Here is a 25,299-nt window from a genome sequence, read left to right as displayed (position 1 = left end):
TCTCTCTCTCTCTCTCTCTCTCTCTCTCTCTCTCTCTCTCTCTCTCTCTCTCCCCCACACACACACAAATGGGCTTATTCTAAGTGCTAAGTGTCTTTTTTTCTGAGAAGCATTTTTGGAGCTGGGGATGTCAGAACACTCTGAACGGAGTTACTTCTTAAACAACCCCGTACGCTCTTGTGCTCTTCAAGACAAGAGGCCACTGTGGGGTAGCTCCAACTCACGTATAAGAACAGCAAAACAAACAAACAAATCATTATGTGTTGTGATGCTCATTGGTAATCCCAGCACCAGAGAGTCAGAGACAGGGTCCCTGGGGCTGGCTGGTTAGCCAGTTTAGCTGAATTAGTGACCTCCATGTCAGCAAACTCCCTGTCTTTTTTTTTTTTAAAGACAGTGTCCTGTAGAGTGACAGCTGAGGTTGACCTGTGGCTTCCACATACACATGCATGTGTTGTACCCTTTACATGAACACATACATTCTCTCTCTCTCTCTCTCTCTCTCTCTCTCTCTCTCACACACACACACACACACACACACACACACACACACACACACAGAGAAGAGGAAGGTGCCATGAGGGAGAGGGACCATGAGCATGTGGCCAGCAGAAACAGCAAGTATTTGGGGTAAACCGCTGGGGAAGTAGTTTATTCAGCAGATAGAAAAGTAGATTAGGGGTCACCCACAGGAACTGACAAAGCCAAATAAAATAACCATAATTTGAAACTCATTCATCTGTAAGCTAGACAGGGGTAAGTTTGAATTAGATCAACTGCAAAGACCACTTCAGTAACCCAGCAGGTAAACTGAGATCCCAGAAGATTTAGAATCGATTGGAAAATGAATTGCTGTGTTTCCAACTAGCACTGATCCATGAAGGAACTGATAAACCCGTTCATTCATCCAGGAGTATTTATTGGCCACTTTCATTGTGACTAGCGCCTAGTCCTATGCTAATAACACTAAAATGTTCAGCAAAACATTTCGGAGCATGGTGAACAGGGGAATTAGCTAATTCCAACTTCCTGTAAATATAAAGATGTATTTCTAGTTACATAGTAAGGTCTTATGGCCATGACTGCAAAATTAGTAATTCAATCTACATTGTTATTTTTCTGATGCTGCCAGAAATCAAGGAATTTTAACCTACTCACCATTGTTCTGAGCCGTGAGTTTGTCTGGTTTTTTGTCTACTAACATGTTTGTTATTACCTTGTTGGCATTGTGATTACATACAAGTAGCAAGAACAGGAAGACACAGACATCTAAGGAAATTTGAAATTTGGTAGTCAAAGACTGGGTATGATTGTGGTGGGAAGTCAGAGCTGTGCTCACGATGGCATGCACAGCATCCTCCACTTCTTAAGTGGGTCATCTTAAAAAGGGCCAAAATTGCATACTGAGCAGTGGGAGTTTTGTTTTGTTTTGTTTTTCTCAAATGATCATGAAACCTAAAAAACAAACAAAACAAAAAATAAAACAAAAACAAAAACAACCTATCTACTAGTGCTTCTTACAAGAGATTGTTACTCTGAGCTTTTTGGTAAGCAGTTCTGGTCCAATCTAGAACATGCTGATATCTACATTCCTATGATTGTCCTACACATCCTGTAATCTGTTGATTTGGCCTCTTATGTGTGTTCACGTTCTACCAAACACTTTAGAAATAATATCCCATTGTGTCCTTTCTATTTGTGCTAAATTGTATGACTGTATATTTTGGAGGGCATCTAAATGTAAGACTCCAGGATGCATAGACAGTATGAGGGAAATTTGTTTTTACAAAGAAGGGGCATCTGGCATCCCTCAGGGAGTATTATGCAGTACTCACTACAACCTGTAAGATGAATATGGTCAGCATCCTTAACACCAACAAGGATCATTGACCTTTACATGTCTTTTGCCTTAAGCATCAACCCTTCTATTTGAGACTTTCCTTCTTTCTCTTTTTGGTACTTTAATTATCTTGAGTTGATTTCCTCAGTCTGTCTTCGACCTGTCCATCTGTGGTCCAGTTTCATTCTCTGTATCCATACAAGGAAAGTAAAGACATACAAGGAAAGTAAAGTATATTGCATTATATTTATTAACCCTTTAATAACAGATAAGATGCTGTTGCTCCACTCAGACCAGTGTGTGTGTGTACATTCAGATATGTATATATGTATCTCTCTCTCTCTATATATATGTATGTATATATGCACAAGACTAGAAGTCTAAAGGAACAAGAAATTTGTCATTATCTTTCTCAGATAAAAGAAGGTTCTGGGAGTACTGAAGTCTGGCCAGAAGCTTGAGACAGGTCACATGGCAGGTAAGTAGCCAGCCCTTGCCACTGCATGGCAGGGACTCTGTCTACAGGATAATGGGAAAGACAATGAATATGCGTCTGAAGAGCTTTGCTTAGAATGAGAAGACAGATCCTGACATAAAGGCACATGCCAAGGAGAAAGAAGAACGTGGAGCCAGGGAATGGAGACTAGGCAAGATTTCTGCACTTAGGTGATGGTACTAATTTTATTGGGTGCCTATGGCCCTGAACATGGGCAGAGAAAGTTGCTTGAAAAGTCTCCACCCAGAAGATGTAAGTGAAGACAAAGAAGTGTACTGAATAGTCTGTATGCCCCAAAACTGTATGGTTAGGTTGGGAGTGGCATCTGAGTTCCATAGCAGCAGAGGAAGGAATAAGAGGAGGAAATGAGGGGGAGGACAAAAAGGAGGAGGAGGAGGAGAGGGAGAAGGAGGAGAGGGAGGAGGAGGAGAAGGAGGAGGAGGGGGAGGAGGAGGAAGAAGAAGAGGAGGAAGAGTGCAGCAGCAGCTACTTATCATTATTTCATAAGAAAATGAGCTGGACACATGGTACAACCCCCACACCAATAGTCCTCTGCTCAGCCTGTCTCTGTCACTCCCTGTTCGTTAGGTGACAGTCTCAGCCCAGGAACCACACCCAGCATTTTCATCCTGCTTTGCCCTTTGGCACAAAACACCCTTCCTCATCCCTTCATCCAATGATGAGGTTCCAGCTAGTCCCCTCTGAAGCTGGGCCCCACCCACCAGGTTTCTTGTCCCATGTATCCTCCTTGGGTACCACCCTAGGTCTTCTCCTCCTTTCTTCTACCCACAGGCCACTGTAACTGCAGGTCACTAATGGCTTCCATCCTCTCCAACATTTTATAACAGTTGCTTCCACTTCCTTCTCCACAATGTTTCCCACCATGAGCTTGGTCAAATTTAGAGAGTGATATGAGACAGAGAGAGAGAGAGAGAGAGAGAGAGAGAGAGAGAGAGAGAGAGAGAGANGAGAGGGAGAGGGAGAGGGAGAGGGAGAGAGAGAGAGAGATTCACATATACTACCAGTCGTTACTTATCTTTGGATCCTGCTGTAGAAACAGAATTCAATAAAGGTTGATTGGCCAAATAAAATCTTACTTCCCTTTAAATATCACAAAGCATGTATTTTCTCTACCATACCATGTTCAAATAAAGGAAGAGTTATAAAAGAAGCTGGGGTGACTGGTTTTTAACAGGATCAATACTATATGATAAAGTCTGTGTTACAGACAGGAGCATTACAAGGAATGAACAACAGTATTTTAAAGCAAAACTGCTTCGAACAGGAAATATTTAGTTTTAACTGGAATTTTCCACTCTTCTTTCATTAAATCCCTTGAGTGTGTTTTCTTTCTGTCTGCCGTAATGGTTATTCAAGACATGCACATCGTTTATGTGCACGGGCTGATGATCGTCTGTAAACCGTTGAGCCCAGGTTTTCTAAGCGGAGCGAGCTGTTAAGGGAAACTGTCAAGTGATTTAAATAAAAATCTGACTGAGGAAAACGCTGACCATTCAGAAGGTACAGTCTCATGTTGGCTGCCTCTCAGAGTGTACTGTCAAAACTCCAGAAAACACCTAAAAGAATTAAGAGAGACCATAGCATCAAGCTCTGTGCCCTTAGCTGGAAATCTGCCCTGGGATGTGGATTTGAAGGATTCACCTAGAATACACACACCAAAAGCAATGCTTAGATTTCCCTAAGCATCTAAGATATTATGACCTGGAAGGTATCTTAGATGTTACTCTAGTGTCCTCATTTACCAAAAATGGTTGTGGGTGGTGGGGTGGGGTGGGGTGGCGTCCTATGGATAGGCAAAGACAAGCACTTTCAGATAGGTAGTATTTTAATAGTCAATTTTTAAAAAGCCAACCTTCCTAAAATGTACAGACTTCCACCTTTTCCCTACAGTTGACTGCCAGCACATTGTTTCTGCAATGCAAATAGCACCCAGGGATGGGACGATGGCTTCATCAGTAATGTGCCCACTATGCAAGCATGAGGACCTGAGTTCAGATCCCCAGGAGCCATGTAAAACAAGGCGCACAGTATCACATGTCTAAAAGCCCTGTGCTGGAGATCAAAGAGAGGAGAATCCTGGAGCTCTCTGGCCTGCCAGGCAAGTCAAACTAGTGAACTCTAGGGTCAGTTAGAGACATGTCTCAAAACATAAGCTGGAGAGCGATTGAAGACACTCAGTGTGGACCTCCAGATAATATACACTCATATAGCCACACCTGCATGAACACGTGTGTGCATGTGTACACACAAAACGAAGACAACACACACACACACACACATTAAAAAAAACCCCAAGCTTGATTTAAAAGAATGGACATAATATTTGAACAGATACTTAGTTAAAGAGAACATACAAGTGGCCAATCAAACATTAAAAGAGAAGCAACACCGTGAATCACTGGGAAGATGCAAACCAAACCCACAATGAGCTACTACCTCATAGCTATTAGGAAGGCTATGACAGAAATGAAAAAAAAAAGTAAATAAAAACACTATCTTGCAAGGATGTGGAGAAATTGGAAAACAAGTTCTCTTTTAGTGGGAATATAATGTGCTTTAAGAAATAAATGGTGGTTTATTAAAAATGCAAACCAAAAAATTGAAAAAAGAATTTCCTTATAATCTGGCAATTTGCATATATTTCCCAAAGTTGAAGGTAGGAGCTTATGGGGACATTTGTTTACACATGTTCATAGCACCATTGTTTCTACAGCCAAAGCACAGAAGCAGCCCAAGTGTTCCCCCATCATGGGTGAGTAAAACAAAATCCTATGCAAATGATAGAATACTATTCACATTGACAGGGAAGGGGAATCTGGCATATACCACCAAGTGAATGAGCCTTGAGAACATGATAGTAAATGCGATAAGCCATTCACAAAGGGATCACCAATTGCTGTGTGGTCCCACTTATCGGAGGTACCTGGAGAGGTCATACTCATCAAAATAGAAAATAGACAACTGCCCAAGGATAAGTGGAACAGAAACTCAGCCCTGGAAACTGTTCAATAAATACAAAGCTTTGAGTTTTGCCAAACAGATGGACAGTGCTGATGGTAACTCCTGCTGCAACTCTTCTTAATGTCACTGAACTGCACACTAAGATAAGCAGTGTAGGCTAACTAGATTTCCCCCAATTAGAATAAAAAAATAATTAAATGAAGCACAAGTGTAATTGTGATCATTGATCTTCTCCACTGTCAAGTTCACAGAATCTATAATAACATAGAATACACATTTCTGGGTGTACTTATGGGGATATTTCCAGGAAGATTCAGTTGAGAGGAGAAGACCTACTGTGAAAGTGGGCTGGGTCTTATAGTAAATGAAAAGGTATGAAAAAGAAAGCAAGCTGAGTGCCAGTATTCATCTATCCCTGCTTCCTGGTTGTGGATGTGACACAATGTGACTAGCTGCCCTATAGCTCTGCTACCATGCTTTTTTCACCATGACTGACTGTGTCCCCTCAAACTGTGAGACAAAATAAAATCTTCCTTCTTAATAACCCTTGACAGGCATTTGTCACAGCAATGACAAGTTACTAATACAATATGATCTTCTTCATGACCTGAGGCCAAGGGGCAGGACTTAGGACAAGCTGGAGTAAGCCTCTCCAACAGGGAGAGGCTAAAGAGGAGAGCCAAGTGTAGGGGGGGTGGGGAGGAGATACCACCTCTCTGCTCTTGAAGGTACTCAGTGTTTCCCAGTTTTCTCATCACAGGTTAGCTGACAGTCAAAAAAAAAATCCATCCTTAGAATTTCAATTTTTTTGACTCAAAGTTGTATTAAAATGAAAATCATAGGACTGGAGAGATGGTTTAGTGGTTAAGAGAACTGGCTACTCTTCCAGAGGATCCAGGTTCCATTCCAGGTGCCCATGTGGTGGTTAATCAGAAAGGGTCTGATTAATTTACAATTGTTTATAACTCCAGTCTCAAGATGTCCAACACTCTCTTCTGGCTTCTATAGACACTCTGCAAGTGGTGCATAGACATACATGCAGGCAAAACACCAATACACATAAAAAATAATTTTAATTAATTAATTAATTAATTAGAGCTACAGTGCAATCCCACCAGGCATTGGCCTTTGGAGGCCTCCTCTGAGAATTTGGCTGTGAAAGGGAGGAGAGACAAGAAGGGAGGACAACAACTGCAAAATCAAGAGTACACTCACCCAAAGAGCTCCCCCCTATTCCCTCACTCTTAGGTTCTGATGCACTCTGTATTATGGTCAGGCAAGTCTCTTTGCTTTGGATGCAAAGTTTGGATCTATCAGCTTTCAGTCCACAAATTAAAACTCACCAAACCTCATGAGTCCCTGCTCTAAATAACGCCACTGGCAACATCTATTTGTATTTCGGTACTGCAGGATTAAGCCTGGCTTTGTGCTCTTCAGTCAGATGCTCCTTCACTCAGCTACATCTCCAGCCTTTAATGTATGTATCTTTACAGCCATTTCATGACTAATACCCGTGGCATTCACCCATGTTTAAATATTGCCTTGGGACAGTTTATACCACTCAAAAGTGGCCTCTCATGCCATGGTACCCTGTAGAAATTTGCTTTGCCTTGTAGGATGCCATCTACAAGCCTTCAAGAGATGGGGCAACTTCCCAAGCCAGGACTCAAATAGGTGGTTGGTTTAAGGAAAGAATCTTGATTGCTTCATATGAAACTTGTCTCCAGAACAGGCAGTGAGGAATCCTGGAAGGGCAGCAAAACTGTGGAGAGGTCTGAAGGGGTCACAAGAAAGACCAGAGGCTGAAGTGACCAGATGTAGGCAAAGATGCGAAAACGGGCTCTAGGAATTGAGAGCCCTTTGGAACTGTTTCTCACTGCTCCTATGTTTAACTGAGACCTGCAGAAGCTGTTGGTGGTTGATTAGCAGAACAAAGGAATGAGCGAGGGTCACTTTAAAGCTCACTTCTGGCCAACTTGGAGAAAGGTGGCCAAGAGCATATATAAAATATAAAGAAACAGGAAGCAGAGCTTAACACTCAGGCACAGAAAGACAGAGAGGAAGATAATAGAATATGTTTCCAGGTTTGATTTTGACATGTGTGTTTGGGACTAAACTCTAGTCTTCATGTTTGTACAGCTATCACTTTAATGACTGAGTTGTCTCCCCTGGCCCAAATACTTAGCATTCCTATCAACTTTCTGTTGATTTTGCAGTTGTTGATATTCTCCAGACCTCCTCTGTCCTCCTCCTAACCCCTCCTTGCTGACCATGGTCAATAATGAGGTCACTGATGAATTTCAGAATCTTGGAAATCCAGTAATTTGTACTCCCAGAGCTGTCTTGAATTTTACCTTCCAGAGTTCGTATTTACAACATTAACAACTCAACTGTCTTCTACGTAATATAGTTTTCAGTTACAGGTCTATGTGGGTCAAATTTCCCTCCTAAGAATAGGTATTACCTTTTGGGGACAGACCTATCCATGTCTTCATCTTAAAAACCTTTGTCCTGCCCAAGTTACAAAGCACATTCTAGACATGTGAGTTGGGAAAAAAATGCAGATCTGTACCTAATCAGTACAGGAAAATGACAGACTAATAACTTAATGTAATGCTTAATTACAGTAAATATGTAATCATCTATTTGCTTAATTTCCTGTTTCCATTTGCAATATTCCATTTTGCTTTAATAAGCATACTATGCATGGTTTTTATTGTAGTTACTGGAACTCCTTTTAGGACAAAATGTTTTAATGAGAAATAAACAAAGGTTAGGATTAGAGGAATGATTTGAAAAATGACCTGATTTTGTAGATTTTGGAAGCCAAGGCTATGTTGACTGGTAGAACTGCCAACCTGCAGTTGAGTCAAATTGAGCAAGACACAAAAGGTCCAGTATGGGTCAGGCCATGCCAGATGGGCGATCATTTTGTTCTTACACTAGCAACATTACACGCTGGAAGCAAAATGCAGTGGGAGACCAGATATCTCATAAAGCCTGTGGGCTCTATGCATCAGTAGAAATCCTGACTCTTCCATTCTCTATGGTTGGAAGGTAGTTAGTTAGTCATTGTGTCTGTGCCTTCACCTCCTTGTCTTTAATGAAATGATGGTTCACTTTACTCCTACAATAAGGTGTCTGAAGATAATGTAGTTCATGTATATCTCAGTCACTGTTCTATTGCTATGAATAGACATCATGACCAAGGGTTAGTCCATTATCATCCCAGTGAGCAGCATGGAGACATGCAGGCAGATGCTGAAACAGCAGCTGAGAGCTGCATTCTGATCCTGGGCAGAGTGGTAGAGACAGAGAGCCTACACTTGACATGGGCTTTTGAACCTTAAAGCCCACCCCAAATGACACACCTCTTCTAACAAGACCACACCCACTCCAGCAAGGCCACACCTCCTAATCCTTCTAGTTCTTTCAAATAGCTCCACTCTCCAGTGATGTAGATTCAAATACATGAGCCTATGGGTGCGGTGCCACTCTTAACCCCACAGTGATACATCCTTGCCCAGAGCAACACACTCATGGTGTTGGCTATTCTACCACCACAGAGGGGGATCTTCTGTGTAGTAATGTGCTGCATTAAAGATATTGATACAGAGCTACGCAGAATTTGTCAAAGAAAATTCAGTTCTACCAAACATTTGATGAGTGCTTGAATTCTCCTACCATGTCTAAGTCTGCAACAAGGGGTCAGACAATAAAAGAAACTAAAGTATTTGGATTCCCCTTCAGGATTCAGGCTCAGAGCATACACAGATTTCATATGCATAACCATGTTATTGTGTTTATCTCTTTTGTAGAAGTCGTCATTTAGTCTGTCAACAGGGTCAACTAAAATAGGACCACCATGCTCTAAGCCAGGGCTTCCCTATGTCAAGAGAACAAAGGCAGGGAAGACACTTTCAAAAGCATTCAGAATTAAGAGAAATCTTTTAATACTACTGCCACCACCACCACCACCACCACCACTACCACCACCACCATAATCACCTTGCAGTGGTCGAGACTAAAGCCCATCACCTTACACCTGCTATGCGAACACTCTATTACTGGGCTGTATCCAGCCCTTCTTCAATATTTTTAAAAGAAACAAAGAAACTCCCTCCCCCATTATTATAAAGACATTTTGATCCAAAAACACATAGCTTTAAAACACAGGGTGAGACCTTATGGTGTTCGAGCAATTTATAAATTATTAGGTTGGTCTTAAGATTTTACTTCCTCTATACATACACAGACATATAAGATAGTTCCACACTTTAATTACAAATGGGTTGCGATGTGTGATTATATACACTCCACTGAAAACAAATCTGATTTACACACCAAAACACAGAAGCAACAAATTCTCATGAAGATGTTTCTGGGAACTCACAATTGCCATGAGAAACTAAAAGCCACATTCTGTATGTGTGTTTGTAGTGTTAGGAATTGAACCCATAGCCTTGTACATGCTAGGCAGTGCTATACCGCTAGGTTGCACAGAATCAATGGATACTAAATGCTTTAACATTTAGCATGCATTACCTATTCATAGTCCAAGGGTACACTTTCAAGGACTTGTGGTTACACCAAACACTCATGTCCTTGAAGTACATAGATTTTAATAAAAATAAATAAATTTATAAATTTATCAAGTGACTGGTGTTGTACATTAGTGATATTTGAAACAAAGAAATAAACCTTTAAGTCCTCCCTGTGCTGGTTAGTTCTAGCCATTAACATAATGCAACATAAGATCACCAGAGATGAGACTCTTAGTGAGGAAGTAACTAGTTGAGGTTAGCCTGTGGAGGATTGTCTTCATTGTTGTTGGTTTAGGGACAGTGAGGCCACTGTAGGCAGGACCATTCCCTAGGCTAGGCCCTGACTTGTGTAAGTATACAGAAAGAGGAATAAAAGAAGGATGGGGGCAGTTACTTCTCTTTCCTTGATGTGTTTAAGGTGATCTGCTTCAAGTTCCCAATTGCCTTCCTGGATGTAGGTTTTAAGGAATAGGATCCTTTTTCTCCCCAAGCTGCATTTGTCAGGGTATTTTACCACAGAAAATGAAACTGAACACACACACTTCCTTTAGTCTGCCGGCATCTTATTTCCTACTCGCAGGAAGGAGCAGTGCTGTGATGATACAGGGACAGTTAATGACCATGAAGTACATCCTTAGGTGGCATGCTAACCCCAGCCAGCTCTCCTTCCTCCAGGCACCAGGTTCACACTGTGTGTCACAGAATGAAGATGATGAAACTATCTGGGGCACAGCCATACCCCAGCCTGTGATCTGCTGAGAGTCAGGGGCTTCACCTTCGTTCTTAGAGGCAGTTTTGCTTGTGCCAAGCAGAAACGGGGCTGATGCTTTTGTTTTGCTCACATGTTGCTTTTTTTTTTTTGCATATTGATAGGACCAAATTGTGCTAGATGATTTCCATATGCAGCTAATGCACCCTTTCGTGTGCCCCCTACCATCCCAGTCTCCATCTTCTCTGCTGCTCCAAGGGATTCCTCGGAAAATAGTGTATGTTCTTCATTAATTAAAGACCTAGGGCTCAGGCAATGATTTATTTTTCTCTTTCTCTATACGTTCACTCTGATACCTATCCCTCCTCCACGTCGCAGAGAGCCTGCCGCACTTGATCGCAGGTGGTTTCCTAGGAAACCCACTCACAGCCAAGACCCCCACACTGCACATTTCCATTCCCTTTCCTCCCTCTTCTTCCAATAAGCGCTGGCTAATGAAACAAGGTAGAAACGCATCAGCACTTTTAGAAATTACTCCACAAAGGCAGGTTACCAATTCCATCTCCATTCATGGAAAGACCATGTAATCGGCAGACTCCGGGCTTTTATCTAGAGGAAACACCGTTTAGAATTGCAGCTGCCAATCTGTGTGCTGGATGTGTTACATGGTCAGAAATTGTACATGCTCCTGAGAGGCCAAGATCAGGCAATTTCCTGACTGCCCAGTTTTTAAAGTTCCATCCAGAAGTTGTGGCTATTTCTATTTACTGGGGCCTCCTGAGCATGGGGTGGGGAGTATACTTTGAATCTGAAATGTCCCCTCTGGCTCATGATTTGAGTGGTTGGAGCCCAGCTTATGGTACAATTTTGCAAACAGTGGAGCCTTTAGGAGCTGGATCCTGCTAGGGAGGAAATAGACTGCTGGGGCAGGCCTTTGAAGGTCACGTTCCTACCCCTGTCCCAGTTGAATTCTCTGCTTCTTGGTTGGCACCATCTGAATAGCTGCTCAGTCTTGTGTTTCTGCCACAAGGACTAGGTGACTCCACCAGGCATCCCTTGCTACAGAGAGAGGACTGCAACACCATGAAGCCATAAGTCTTTGTAATCCTTTCCTCCCTCCCTTAACTTGTTATGTTGGGTAAATTGATGTCAATGATACAAAAAGAAATTTATACAGATGGTCTCTGCTCATTGTAGAAGAAGGAAGGTCTGGTGGGAAGAGTAGGCCTTTGGACCATAAAAACAGCCCCCCCCTTTCCTCAAAGCCCCCAGGACATGGTTCCTAGGAAACCTGTAAGCTTATATTCTGGAGATGTCTTTTTCCCTTCTTTCTTCCTTATCTTTTCCTCTGCTTTGAGAAAACCTCAGGTCCCATTGCCCCTCAGTTGAAGGACATTTTCACTGTTTCCCCAAAGCAAAAGTGGTTGGCAAGACCCTTCCTACCTCAGCAACAAGCTCTCAGAAAAGAGGCTCACTGAATAAACACCATGCTTCCTGAGCAGGCCATAAAGCAGCCATGGGTTGGGGAGAAGCTCAAAGGTACAGCTATGGACCCTTACCCTATTTCTCATGGGAAGCTAGAATTTGCTGGAAAAGAAATGAGTATGTGATTAAACCAGAGCACAGTCACATACTTCATTGAAAAATTCAAAGAATTATTCAGAATACTTAATAAAAAATAAAGAGGGCAAAGAGGCCAGGGCGCTGACCCATGAGGAATAGGAAGCTCACAGGTAGAGTTAATCTTCAGTGTGCCTTCAGGCCTGGAGTTATTCTTCAGGCAGCTTGGCTTCTGCTGAGGACATCTGTCAAAACAGCATGTCTGGATTCCTTATCGCACAAGGCTACGGACAGACGCACTTTCAAAAAAGTTCATGTATGACAAAGGTCACCTTGGGAAGACAGAATTACAAAAACTTGTAACTTTAATTTTTTCAAACCTTATTTTAAATGATGGTTCTTAAATACTTTAACCTCTCTTTTAGCTCACCACCCACCAGAGATAGTGGGAAAGAAAGGATACGGGGAAGTGGACCTGTTTAGAAAGGTTCTTTGATGCAACGCATATTTGTGTTGTCTGGGATCAGTTCTGTTCACAGGTCAGCAGCGGCAACTCCATCCACTCACAAACACTTCATGGATACACCAGTTTGGATATGCCGGTTTGGTAGAGTCAGGATAACAAAAAGGAATCAACAGTGGTGGCACTACCTGGCAGAGACGGCCAGGCCTCAGCCTCATCTTGAGGCAGCAGGAGGGACCAGGCGAAATGCCATGAGAAGTTCTCAGCTGTGCCTCTCTTAGGGAAGTGAAGACCAGTGAAGACGAGAGACCCACAAGTGGTACACAGCTAGCTCTATAAGCAAGCCTAGCTCAGCCTCCGTCACTGTCCACTGAGTCCTATTTATATTCTCCAAACATCACGTGTCCTCCAGGGGTCTTGTCTTGCTTTTGCAGTGTGTCTGTCTCAGCTGATATGACTCTGCAGATCAGCCCAGTGGAGATGGCAAGAAAATGCAGCACAGCACCAGAAGTTTTTGGGTGAGTTATTCTCTATGGAGTACCACAAATGCAGCTCAACTATGCAATGTAAGGCAGACAGACCATGAGTGTTGTTGGCAAGGAATCCATCATCACGTTTCCTTTCACGCGCTTGCTTTAGCAGAACATCCTTTCACCCATGTCTGCTTCAGCAAATCCTTCCTTCATGGGTTTGCCCCAGCAAAACACCATCCAAACGACTTTCCAAAGAACGCTTAAGTTTCCACTTCAAAAACCTAACCCTAAAAGTGACATTTCTTCTTTGCCAAAAGTGGTGCCAGTGGCCACTTGTGAAAATAAGTTTGCAGAGAACAGTGCCAAGGCCTCTATCCCTGCACTGGAGAGTGGAGTCCTCCCTAGGGCTGCTCCAAGCCTGTGAGTGAGGAGCCCTCAGCAATGGCTGCAGATGGCCTGCCCACAGAACACAGCAGTGCTGCTGCAGCCCAGGAGCCCGATGACAGCTCTGCCAGACAGGCTGAGCCTGTACTGAGGACAGAGGAGGTGCAGGCATCAGTGCTTACCATGGACAGCAGCATCTTTCTAGATGATGACTGCAGCCAGCCCATACCTGTGACTCGCTCATTCTGGAATGTTGAGCTTGTGCAGGATCTGCCACCAGCTTCTTCATTCATCTGGATGAGCAGATGAGAATTCAGAGAAATACACTTCAGAGCCAGAGATGATGAGGATGGTGATGCAGAGGTGTAACGTGAGGAGGATGATGCAGCAAGATTTAAGATTTCCACCTGGCGTCCTCAAAGGAACATGTTCTTAATTGAATGTAGCAAAATCAACATCAATGTCACCAGCACAGACACATGGCTCCTATGGAAGGTTTCTTGTGAGCACAACCTGCTGCCACCACTGCTATGCGGATGTCTTTTCCTTCTTTCATAGACAAACATGCACAGGGGATGGGCAGTGGGAAAAAAGGGAAACTCCTGAGGCCATTGGCTTTGGTAATACAAGCTCACTTTCCATGCCAAGCTGCTCCTGGAGATGAACTCGGTTTCCTCTGCAAGGACTCCTGCTTTTGAGTGAAGCTGGTCATTTACTGTGGAGTTTTTGCAAAGTACATAGGAGAAGGAAATAAAGTATGTTATAAAAAATAAATAAACAGCTGACTGAGGGATAAGGAGACTGCTCACTGATCAACGTGCTTGCCATGCAAATGTAAGGACCACAGGAGACAGGATTCCAAAATCCATGCAAATGCTATGTGCACATGGTATCCCATCTGTAATTCCAGCACTTGGGAGGCAGAGACAGAAGATCTTTGGAGAAAAACTGATAGCTAGAATAAACAAGCCTTCAAAGCCTAGGTTCAACAGAGACATCCTGCCTCAATGAAAAGGCATGAATATAGTGGAGAACCATGTAAGAAGACGATCAATGTCAACTTCAGATCTCTATGTGCATGTGCACACATATACACATGCACCTACGTTCATGTGCCTCCTGCATGTGAATGCACACACAGTCAACCTTACTATGTGTAATATTATACTAACCACTTCCCTTTTTCCAAACATGCGTAGGCTCTGGTAACCCATCCTTCTGTTCTACTGCTGTAAGGTCAGTATTTATATTTGATATGTAGCATTTGTCTTTGAAAAATAAAATTTAAAACCAACAAGCACATACAAATAAAATACAAAGGATGCTTGATAGGCAGCTTGATTGTACTGATAAAAAAGATAAGAGGGAGCAAGTGTCTACTTCTGATTCCTTTGTGGAGCCTACATGTGTGTGTGTGTGTGTGTGTGTGTGTGTGTGTGTGTGTGTGTGTGTGTGTATTGAATGTAGAGAAGACAATCCCCAGCCCGGAAAGACTGTGTGAGCAGCAGAGATCTATACCTCCCTGTCAATGCACCAGGAAGATAGAAGGATTCAGGGAAAGATGTTAGCTAGCATGGGACTCTTGGGACTTGAGGGGCACAGGCCTTTGCAAAGTTGGATAGAGGGAGAGAGCTATCTGCCTTCTAGTTTGCAGGGCAGACAATGAGCTCTCAGTGGTGACCGCAGAGGACTGTGGTGTAAGAACATGCTGAATAGTTTTATGTCGACTTGGCATAAGCTAAAGTCATCTGTGAAGAGGAAACCTCAATTAAGAAAATGTCTCTATAAGATCGAATGCTCTAGGCAAACCTGTAGGGCATTTTCTTAATTAGTGACTGATGGGCTGGTGGTCCTGGGTTCTATTAGAGCGCAGGCTGAGGGAGTCATGAGAAGCAAGCCAGTAAGTAGCCCCACTCCATGGCTCCTGCCTCCAGGTTCCTGCCTTGTGTGAGCTCTGTCCTCACAGCTTTTGATGATGCACTGTTCGTCATCACAGCACTAATAACCCTAACTAAGACAAAGAGTTTTCCTGTTTCCCATGTGCCCCGTGAGAAAGGGAAAACGGAATTGCCTGCTTAGGCAGAGATGAAGACTAAGATGCACATTAATTAATTTTAAAATGATAAAGAAATGAACATCCTCACACACTTGGGTTCATAGGTGTAAAGTTCACATCTGCTCCAGACAAGAGCTCCTGCTGTGTGTTCCTTCTGGGTGCTTTATCTGGTGGTGCACATCCCTCCGGCAAAGCCAGTTAGCCAGTCTTGGAGTCACACATCCTTGTGAGAAGAAGATCCGGGGAGATGGGAAGCGGGTGGTATATACCAGCTATGAGTGTGGAAACTCCCATTCTGCACTCACAACAGGTACCACCAATCAGCCAATCCTTCTCAACACACACACAAGGGCCCCAGGCAGAGCAGCCTCCAATCAGACCTGGTACAGAGCAGGAACACCATTTGCCTTTTCTGGCACTGTGTGCAGTTCTACTGGAGTGGAGAGTATAGAATTATGCCTAAGCAGTCACTGTCAATGGGAGCTATCCAAGAGAAGATTAGACCAGACGACAGAATCTGGGAGAAGTTGCTATCTAGTGTCTGTTCCCACTTCCCTGGATCTTCTTCTCACAAGGATGTGTGACTCCAAGACTGGCTAACTGGCTTTGCCAGAGGGAAGTGCTTTAGAGAAGATTTGAGGGCAGGTAAGAAGGGAAAATCTTTTTCTGCCTCTAATTGCCTTGTTTGAGCTGCCTCTCTACCAAACAGCTCCTGCAGACATCCCAGCTATAATTCTGACTCCAGACACATAGCTCTAGCTTCTGCCTTTGGTACCCTTCCTTCCTGGCTGGAGGTCAAAGCTGCCTGCTAGCTCCATGTCCTCCTCCCCCCTCCTCCTCCCCTCCCCCTCCTCCTCCCCTCCCCCTCCTCCTTAGTGTCTTAGCTCTCCTGGCACATAATTAAAAGATCTGCGTATGAAGTATTTCTCTGGGAAATACCTGAGCATGACTCTAGAGAGTTTGGGCAGAGAGGTTCTTTCTCTGGACTACAAGCTCTCTAAAATTTTGATCACTTTATGAGTTACAATAGAACTACAAGGTGATGAAGAAAAACAGGGTTTCTGTCTAAGAAGGGGCAAGCAGTAGGCCACCCAAGCATATTACTTCTCATATTCAGGAATGTCCTTGTAGAAATAACTATAAGACTTAAAAGACATATCAGCCCTATCCATTAATCTCACTTAAGGAATATATGGATCCCTTCCAAGGCAACCAATTACCAGCTCATCCAGTGCTCATTAACTTATTTTTGTCTTAATTATAGCTCCTTAAATATTAAAAACTAATCTCCTTAAAGTTCTTATAAAATTGTACAGTCGAATAAAGTTCAAAAACAAACATATATAAAGTGAATACAATTCAAACTAAGAGCATGGTGTAGCTGTGTGATGATAGGAAGACACCACCACTCAGATGAGTCCATCTCTGCCTGACATTTGGTGGATCGTTTTGAGTGTGGCATTTCTATGTCACTGTGTTTCGGGTAGAAAGTGAATTCTTCTATTATTTCTTTTCTCTAATCACACTAGAAAACTCTGTGATTCTCCAGGTCTATGTTTGGCAGAGAAGCACCATTTGTATTAGATAAATCTCTGACCAGTTTTCTTTGGCATGAAATAAATATGGTGGATCATGGAATCTATCAAGTTTCTTTGCACCATTTTGAGTTTTATGTACAGAAAGTCAACTTAAGTGACCTCTGATTAGTACTTGCTGGTTGGTGCCACATGCAATGCCATTCATACTCATAGGCATGAGAGTGAAGACATTGACAGCAAATGTTACCAAAGACTGTGGGGAATGGAGGCTTGGTAAGGAATAATAAAATCTTTTATTTTTAGGACACGATAAAACAAGTATAGTAAATGCATTGTACATAGAAGTATTCATACTTTCTGTATATGTGTGTACATGTGTGTACATGTATTTGTACACGTATACGCACATGTGTGTGCATGCCTACGCATGTGGAAGCCAGCCCTTGGGTTGTGGTCACATGCTGCTTTGCTGAGCTTTTATGTGGATCTTGGGAATCTGAAATCAGGTCCCCATGCTTGTGGAGCAGGCACTGAGCTGTCTCCTCAGCCGCACTCCTCCTATGTGTGCATCGAGGCACCTACCACGGAAGACAGAAGGGAGGATGTCAGTGTAGGAACCAAGACACCAATCTTAACCATTGATGTCTGTGGAGAGTGATTTAATGTTGGGCTGCCTCTGCCTCGCAGCTCAGCAGTTCCTCTCCCTAGTGGACACACTAGCAGACTTGTTCATGTGCTTCAGGGAACGTGTGCAAGTGCAGTCACAGATGTATTGTTTGTAATTTTGTCATGGAAACGTCTGCCCACAGGAGGATGAATCTATGATTTGTGGCAAGATTGTACTCACACAATTTGTTCAGTGGGGAAAGCAAATGGACGTCAGCTACATATATATCCATATGATGACTTTTACACAAAAGTAATGAGTGAGATGAATAAACTGCACAGGGGACACACACAGACATACACACACACACACTTAGGCTACCATTCTTGAAAGCACTAAAACATATATAATATCAGTTTCATTGGAAACATTTATAATAAAATATCCATAAAAGTAAGAGGTGATAAACATTAAATTCATGATTGCTGTTTCTTCTGGGAGGAAAGGGAAGGTGTCCTTTAGTCTCCTGGCAATGCTTTACCCCTTTCTGGCCAATACTTTCATAAGCCTATATTCTTCATATGGTCTTACATACTAGAAAATGGCAGATAAAACACTTAAGCAAATTAGTCATTTTTCATAAAACCATTTCTGCTTAGAACACATTGTAGTAGCACCTCAATGCTTTGCTAGATCCCCCAGATGTTCCTGGGACACAGCTCATAAAACTGAACATAACCCTTGTTTAATATGTGTGTGATCCCCGTGTAAAATGATGATTTGGGGCTTCTCCTCTTGCTGAACTATTCCTGACAAGACCTTCTGTAGCTACAACGATGAGGTCACAAGGTAGAAGTATGTTCAGCTTAGACAAAAATGTGACATCTTTAAGAGGTACCCTTGAGAGACATGTAAGGAACATAGTAAAGAGCTATTCACTGTACACACAGCCTGGAAAGTACAGTAGCCCCCCTTCATCTGGGGATATACTCCAAGACACTCACTGGGTACCTGACCCCACATACAGCCATAACATGACTTCAATGAATCTGATAACTGGGATGCCTAGTAAAGTGTGTGGTGTATACTATGTGTATACTCTCGACAAAGGCGGGACTCCTGTTCTGAATGGGACACAGTAGGATGGTGCAATATTTCAACCATGCTTATGAGATAAAAATTATAAATTATTTCTAGCCTTCTATATTTAGAGTTCTTAGAACATGCTTAATTGCAAATATGACTTGGAAGGTGAAACTTTGGACAGTGAGGAATCATATAAGTAGAAATTAGTTTCACTAGTTATAGTGGTGTGTGCCTGTATCCTGTCAGGAAGGATGGGTGGAAGGAAGGAAGGAAGAAAGGAAGGAAGACCATTTGAACTCAAGATCTCAAGGTCAGCTTGGGCAATGTAGTGAGTTCCCTGACTCAGAAAATAAATCAACACAGGCACACACACACACACACACACACACACACACACACACTCAGAGAGAGAGAGAGAGAGAGAGAGAGAGAGAGAGAGAGAGAGAGAGAGACTTAGGTAAACAGACACACACACACAGACACACTAAATATAAATCTAATTAAAAACCTACAGAGACCAAAGAGTAGCAGACTTTCTACAAAGACAATAATAGAGGGTTAGTCTACTCTCAAGGGAATGTTTTTTCAGGGAAGAACTTTAAGCCTACTCAAGTTTTGTAGTACCCTGCCCTGTGTTTTCTAAGGTAGCATTGCATACAACATGTTGCTTTGAAATTTTGGGAAAATTATTAAATTTCAGTTTTCCCATTTTTGAAATATATGAGTTTGTGCTCTTTGTGTAAGATAAAGGAGACTAACAGAATCTTCCAGAAGGCATCTTTATTCCTTGGAAGACACGAAGTTATTGCCATTACCACAATTCTCCTTGAATATCAATGTGGGGTTAATTTTTCCAATTACTATCATCCACTTGTATTAAAATTGTCACACTTCCTGAGACATAATCTGGCCTCAGAAACAAACTCTTGTCTCCAGCTTCCAGCTTCTAGAATGTGTCCCCCCCACACTTTGTTTTCCAGGGGGAAAGTGCTTTGTTTTGCTGTGATCTCTTTGTTAAAGCTTTCCTTGTGGTTTGTGCTGTCTTGACAGAAGGAAGCCTGTTTGTTGCCTAACTCTCAGGAGGAACATTTAATGAGTCCGTGTTGGATGGATAAATAAGTGTGCTGCAGGAATGGCCTGTTTCATTTTGCTATTCACCAGCTTTGCTGCCTTGCTCCTTGCATGGGATGAAGCAAACTAGTCTGTCCTGAAGATAAATGATATTACTACCAATAAATCAACTCCTCAACTTTTGATAAATTGCAAAGCCTCGTTACTCTTGCTCTCTGTTTTGATGGGTTCCAGGCCCAGCCATTTCCATATTCCAGTTTGCACAGAAAGTATGAGGTCAGTGTCTTGAAGCCTCCCCTGACTTCTTTTGCCAAGTTGTCTGTGGCTAAGCCTGGTAGTCCCTGAAGGTAGTCCCTGGAAGTGACCCCCCAGGTTCTCCTGACCCCTCTGAGGAAGCCCTTGGACATGAGGCTATCTAGAAATCTCCCAGAGATTCCATGATACCTCTTGAACCAAAAAGATTACATTGGTCTGTGATAGGAATGGCTTTCAGCTGAGCATGGTTATGAAAGCCCAGGGCTCTTGTGCCTCTTAACTTTCCATCTCTCTCTGGAGTAGAACACTAGCCCTGCTCTGTCTCTTCCTTCACTGACAACCTTAGCCCTTAGTTAATCCATTTTTCCCACAATTCTAGCATGGGCTCTGAGACATTAATATGCTATTAATACTATATATGTGTGTGTGTGGGGGGGTTGAGACAGGGTTTCTCTGTGTAGCCCTGGCTGTCCTGGAACTCACTTTGTAGACCAGGCTGGCCTCAAACTCAGAAATCCGCTTGCCTCTGCCTCCCGAGTGCTGGGATTAAAGGCGTGCGCCACCACGCCCGGCTACATATTGTATATTGACATGTTTGTATGCCTATAATAAGCATTTGTGTGCTGTTATATCATATGCATTTACTATTTTTCTATCTTCAGATTTTGGTGAATAATGATTTGTAGGGCTGAGTATGTATCTCAGTGGACCTGTGCCTGTTCAGCATGAGGCCCCAGGTTCAACTCTTAACAGAATAAAACTATTTTATATACACAAAGAGAAAGCACACACAGGTGTACTTTGTTTTGTAATGGTCATACAAATTGACAGCTTTCCTGGTTTTAGCTGGTATACTTTCTCACATAGATATCCTGGAGGTAGGGGCAGAAGGCAAGCAATTTTGACCATTTGCCTGGAGTAAGTGCAGCTATGCTTTATCGAGAAAATAGCCCTTAGCTTTAGCAAAATGTAACACCATCAAACACTTTGGAATGTGAAGTTCTGAATATTAGTCTAGAAGATGATTCCCCATCCTAAGGTGAATGTTGTTTTCTAGTCATGTTTTTCTTGTATCCAATTTCATACCTTGGCAATTATTAAAATACTTAGTACCTCTTAACTTTACTCTGAAAGGAAAGAATAAGAAAAGACCTATGCACAACTTGTCCCAGAAACTTCTGAGTCCATGACCCTACAGTATGGAATCCGCCTGCCTTATCTGGAGACAGTTCTAGACTGACCTAAGCAGTTACTCTGGCGACACAAGATCTGCTCAATTCTTGGTATTTATGGAACGCCTAAGGACTCTTAGATAACTTCTGTGTTCACTCATTTGTCATAAAGTATTCACCAAGGGCTTACAGTCCTGGTGAGGGTTCCGGATAGTGGAGTGTTAGGGAATACTAAATAGATGTCTCAGGGGTTGGGGTGCGGAGCAAACTTCTGGGATCCTATCTACTCTAGGGGAGATTGCTGTGAGATAGCCCACGTCTCTCCTACAAAGACTGAAACCATAAAAAGGAAAAGCTGCTGTTCTTTAATGATTTAGATACCTTTAACTGATGCTGCTCGATTTTAAACATTCCATGTGCCATAGTCATTTGTTGAGAAAGGGTTTATTGTAATGAGCACTGATTTATGCTGCAATGGTATCTGCTTTCCTCTAAGCCCCTGGAGCTGCACAGTGACAGGTGACAGGTGAAGACCCTACCTGGCAGGGAGCTCACGGGTAGGTGACACCGTCCCTCTACACTTCAGTTACATCATATGAAAGACAGATCATCTGTTTTTACTACTCAGTTCTCAGGAGGACAACTTGTTCCAAACACGTATCATGAGTCTGAACTTTGGTGCGTATTTACACACCTAATGTTTTGTGCATTCATACTATTATTATATCTATTGTGGGGGTCTGAAATCTGCTGGTAATGAATGGGTTTGCTTCTCATAATGATCCAGGATATAGGTCCTGTTGTCGGGAGCTGGAGAGATGGTTCAGCGGTTAAGGAATATTGCCGTTGCAGAGGACCCGGGCTTAGTTCCTAGTATGCACAATGATTGTCTCCCAATCACCTGTAACTTCAGGTCAAGGGGATCTGATGGCCTCTTCTGGCCTCTACTGGCACATGGTATGTATAAATTTGCATCAAGACATGCATAAAAATAAATAAAAATTAGATTTTATTATTGTATTTGTTTTATATGCAAGGAAATTGAGACTCAGAAATGTCATGCTACAGGAGGTGACAGCTAGAACCTGAACCCAGGTAATTTAACTAAACGGGATATAGCACCCTGCCCACTGTCTCTTTAGTAGGTTCTATTAGTGTGACTAGGGAGAGTCTCCCCCAAAAGCCCCTACAACACAGGCTTGCTCCTACTGGTAGGTGGATGGAAACTTTCAGGGGTCTAATGGGAGAATTTTAATTTCCTTTCAGGGAGGCCTTCAAGGGTCCTGTGGAATCTTCCTTTTGCTTTTTGTCCTTGCAGTGAGGTGGACAGCTTTTCTCTACCCCTACCATGATAGGTGCCACAGTCCCCAGAAAAGCAGCTCCAGCAGATCCCTGGACCTCCAAACCTCTGAGTGGAATGAATCTTTTTCTCTTGACAGTTTGTCATCCTAGGACACTGTCACAGTAACGGGAAGCTGACTACCACAGGGAAGTGTAACCAGATGAGTAGTGCCGTAGCCTCAACTTCTTTTGCACAACCCGCAGTTGCCTTTAACTGGGTCATTCTAGCGAAGAATGAGGTTGTTTCTTGCTTGCTGAATTGAGTTCAGCAGTTCAACACATAATGTGTAGTAGCTCAGGGTGAGGAGATCTGATGCACGCTTCACACACAAACCCATTTCTGGTTTCACGGATTTAAGGTAAAAAATGATGCTGCACCATAAAAACACAGAATGTCCGCCTCAGCTCTCCCAGGCATGTCACATAGGATTATATGTTCTTGGGTAGGATTCTTCCTGGCCTGCCTCAGACGCTTCTATTTTCAAGACTGTTTCAACACTTCTTAGGGTAATATTTTTCTATTAACAAATATTTCCTTGCATTTCATCTGGGCCTGTCATTCTCCAGCTCTAGGGAGTCCTCTTTAATTTGAGTCCTCATTAAGATGAAACCCAGGCTGTCTTTAGCTCGCCATAATCTTATGCGAAGTCCTGGTTAGTACAGCTGAAAGCATCTGCCACAGCCTCCTTAGCTTTGCCCCGCACCGGCTAAGACATGCTTTTTAAGTTTTCTGGTTCATGGGGTCTAACAGTTTGTCGGAATTGATAAATCAAGTGAGAGGAATACAATAGATCACGTAAGGAAGCATGGTCCATGGACGCCTGGTGAAGGTTCAAGCAGGTTTACAAGATTTGAAGTGACTTCATGTATTTTAGACACTCTCTGATAATTAATCTAAATATCCAGAGTGATTGCGCTTTTTTGACTTTTTAAAAATGTCTATATTGTCGGTAATTCTAGAATTTTTTACCATCTTACCTCTATATTTTTAATGCGGTTCCAAAATTGCAATATGAGTTGAGGAGAAGAGTCATAGGCAGCTCACGTGCAGCAAGTTTCACTGCAGGGATTCTGCACAAGCTCTCTCTACCACTAAGTTATAGCTGCAGCCCCTTAGACAGTTTCCTTTAAAAGATCAGCCTCCCATCCTTTTAAGTATCCCTTTTATCAGAAAGACCATTCTTCTCAGAGGATATTCTTTAGAAAGTTATTTGATGCCACAAACCAGAAGCCACCCCCCCCCTTTTTAAAGTGACTTTAATTCAGAAAATGATGCAATGTCTTTATGTCTTGGAGGCAGAATTAAGACAGGTCCAGACACATCAAAATGTACTGTCCCTGAGGATGTAGGTAATTGTGAACCAGAAGAGATATTAAAGACAGCAGTGTGGTGAGTATTCTTAAAAACTTCAATTAGCACATGAAATAGTTGTGAAGCTTTAAAAGTTAATGTCCATCTTTTCTAGAGAGGTTACTGTGGACCTATGTTTTGTTTACTTCATAAACATTTAACAAAACACAGCTGTAATGGAGTCTGGCCAATTATTCCATCCCTCCTCCCACTCCATCCCTCTTCTCTTTCCTACCTTCTCTTTTTCTGTTCACTCTCTTTTCTCCTCCCCCTTCCTGGTTTCACTTTCCTCCTGCACCTCCCCTCTCAGATTCCCTACCTTTACTTCTTGTTGTCTCCCCTCTCTATACCAGTTCTTTCCTATCTCCCCTTCCCTCTTTCTGTCTTCCCCAACTCCTCCCTCCTCCTCTCCCAACACCCCTCCTTCTTCATCTTCCCCCCATTCTACAGTTGTCTCTTTGCATTCATAACAGCCAGGCTTGGCTGGATTTCCTTGCCTTCCCCCGGTTCTTGCTGAAAATTTCACAGTAGGAAGAGAGGTACCCCAAGAAACTGAAAACAAGAGGCTGCCTCCCTTGCCTTGTTCACTGGATGTAATACTCAGAAGACTGAGGAGAACAGAGGAGGTTAGAAGGTTAAGAATGAAATTGAAGAGAGACATTTACAAGCAACACAATGGCAACAAAGAATAGCATTGTTTCTATTTGCCCTCCTAGGAGTAGCAATCCAATCAGCTTCTTTCCCTTCTTTCTTTCCATCTTGCCTCTAGAAGCATCATTTGCTGTGCTCCTGTATCCCATGCCCCAGCCATCACCTGCTAGGGGGCTAGTCAGAAATATAACCAACAGCCTAATGACTTTCCTAGCTTGGTTTATAGCAGTGATTCTCAACCTGTGGGTCTCAACCCCTTTGGGGGGTTGAATGGCCCTTCACAGGGGTCACATACTAGATATCATGCATATCAGGTGTTTATATTATGGTTCATAACAGTAGCAAAATTAGTTATGGAGTAGCAATGAAAATAATTTTATTTGGGGTCCCCGCAACACGAGGAATTACTATTTTAAAGGATGGCAACATTAGGAAGGTCAACAACCACTGGTTTATAGTATCCAAAAGGAAGCATGAGCAGTGAGCCCAAGTATCTAGCCACAGGCCAGAGCTGTGCTTGAAACCTGGGCAGCTCACAATACACTGTTATTAAAGGAAGCCAGCTGTCACCCTGTCTGTTTCTAGGTATGTCAAGTGTGACCACCCACCCAGGAGACAGAGCAAGCTCAGGTGTCCTCCTGGAAATGGCCTTAATTTCAGCATGCCTGACCATTTTGCCCATTCTATTTGGCCCCTTCCAGTGAATCTCATGCATATTTA

General features: G+C 42.7%; 1 protein-coding gene and 1 pseudogene across 6 annotated transcripts in view; one reads left to right on the top strand and one right to left on the bottom strand.

Annotated features, from left to right (window-relative positions):
- Frmd4a (FERM domain containing 4A) overlaps window positions 1-25,299 on the bottom strand; it is a 584,600-nt gene that overhangs the window by 416,551 nt on the left and 142,750 nt on the right. The gene's annotated exons all lie outside the window — the stretch shown is intronic.
- On the top strand, window positions 12,283-13,820 carry LOC110310232 (annotated as a pseudogene).

The sequence above is a fragment of the Mus caroli genome, chromosome 2 (genome assembly GCF_900094665.2).
Source record: "Mus caroli chromosome 2, CAROLI_EIJ_v1.1, whole genome shotgun sequence".
In the NCBI taxonomy this organism is placed as follows: domain Eukaryota; kingdom Metazoa; phylum Chordata; class Mammalia; order Rodentia; family Muridae; genus Mus; species Mus caroli.
This window is presented reverse-complemented; position numbering and strand designations above follow the sequence as displayed.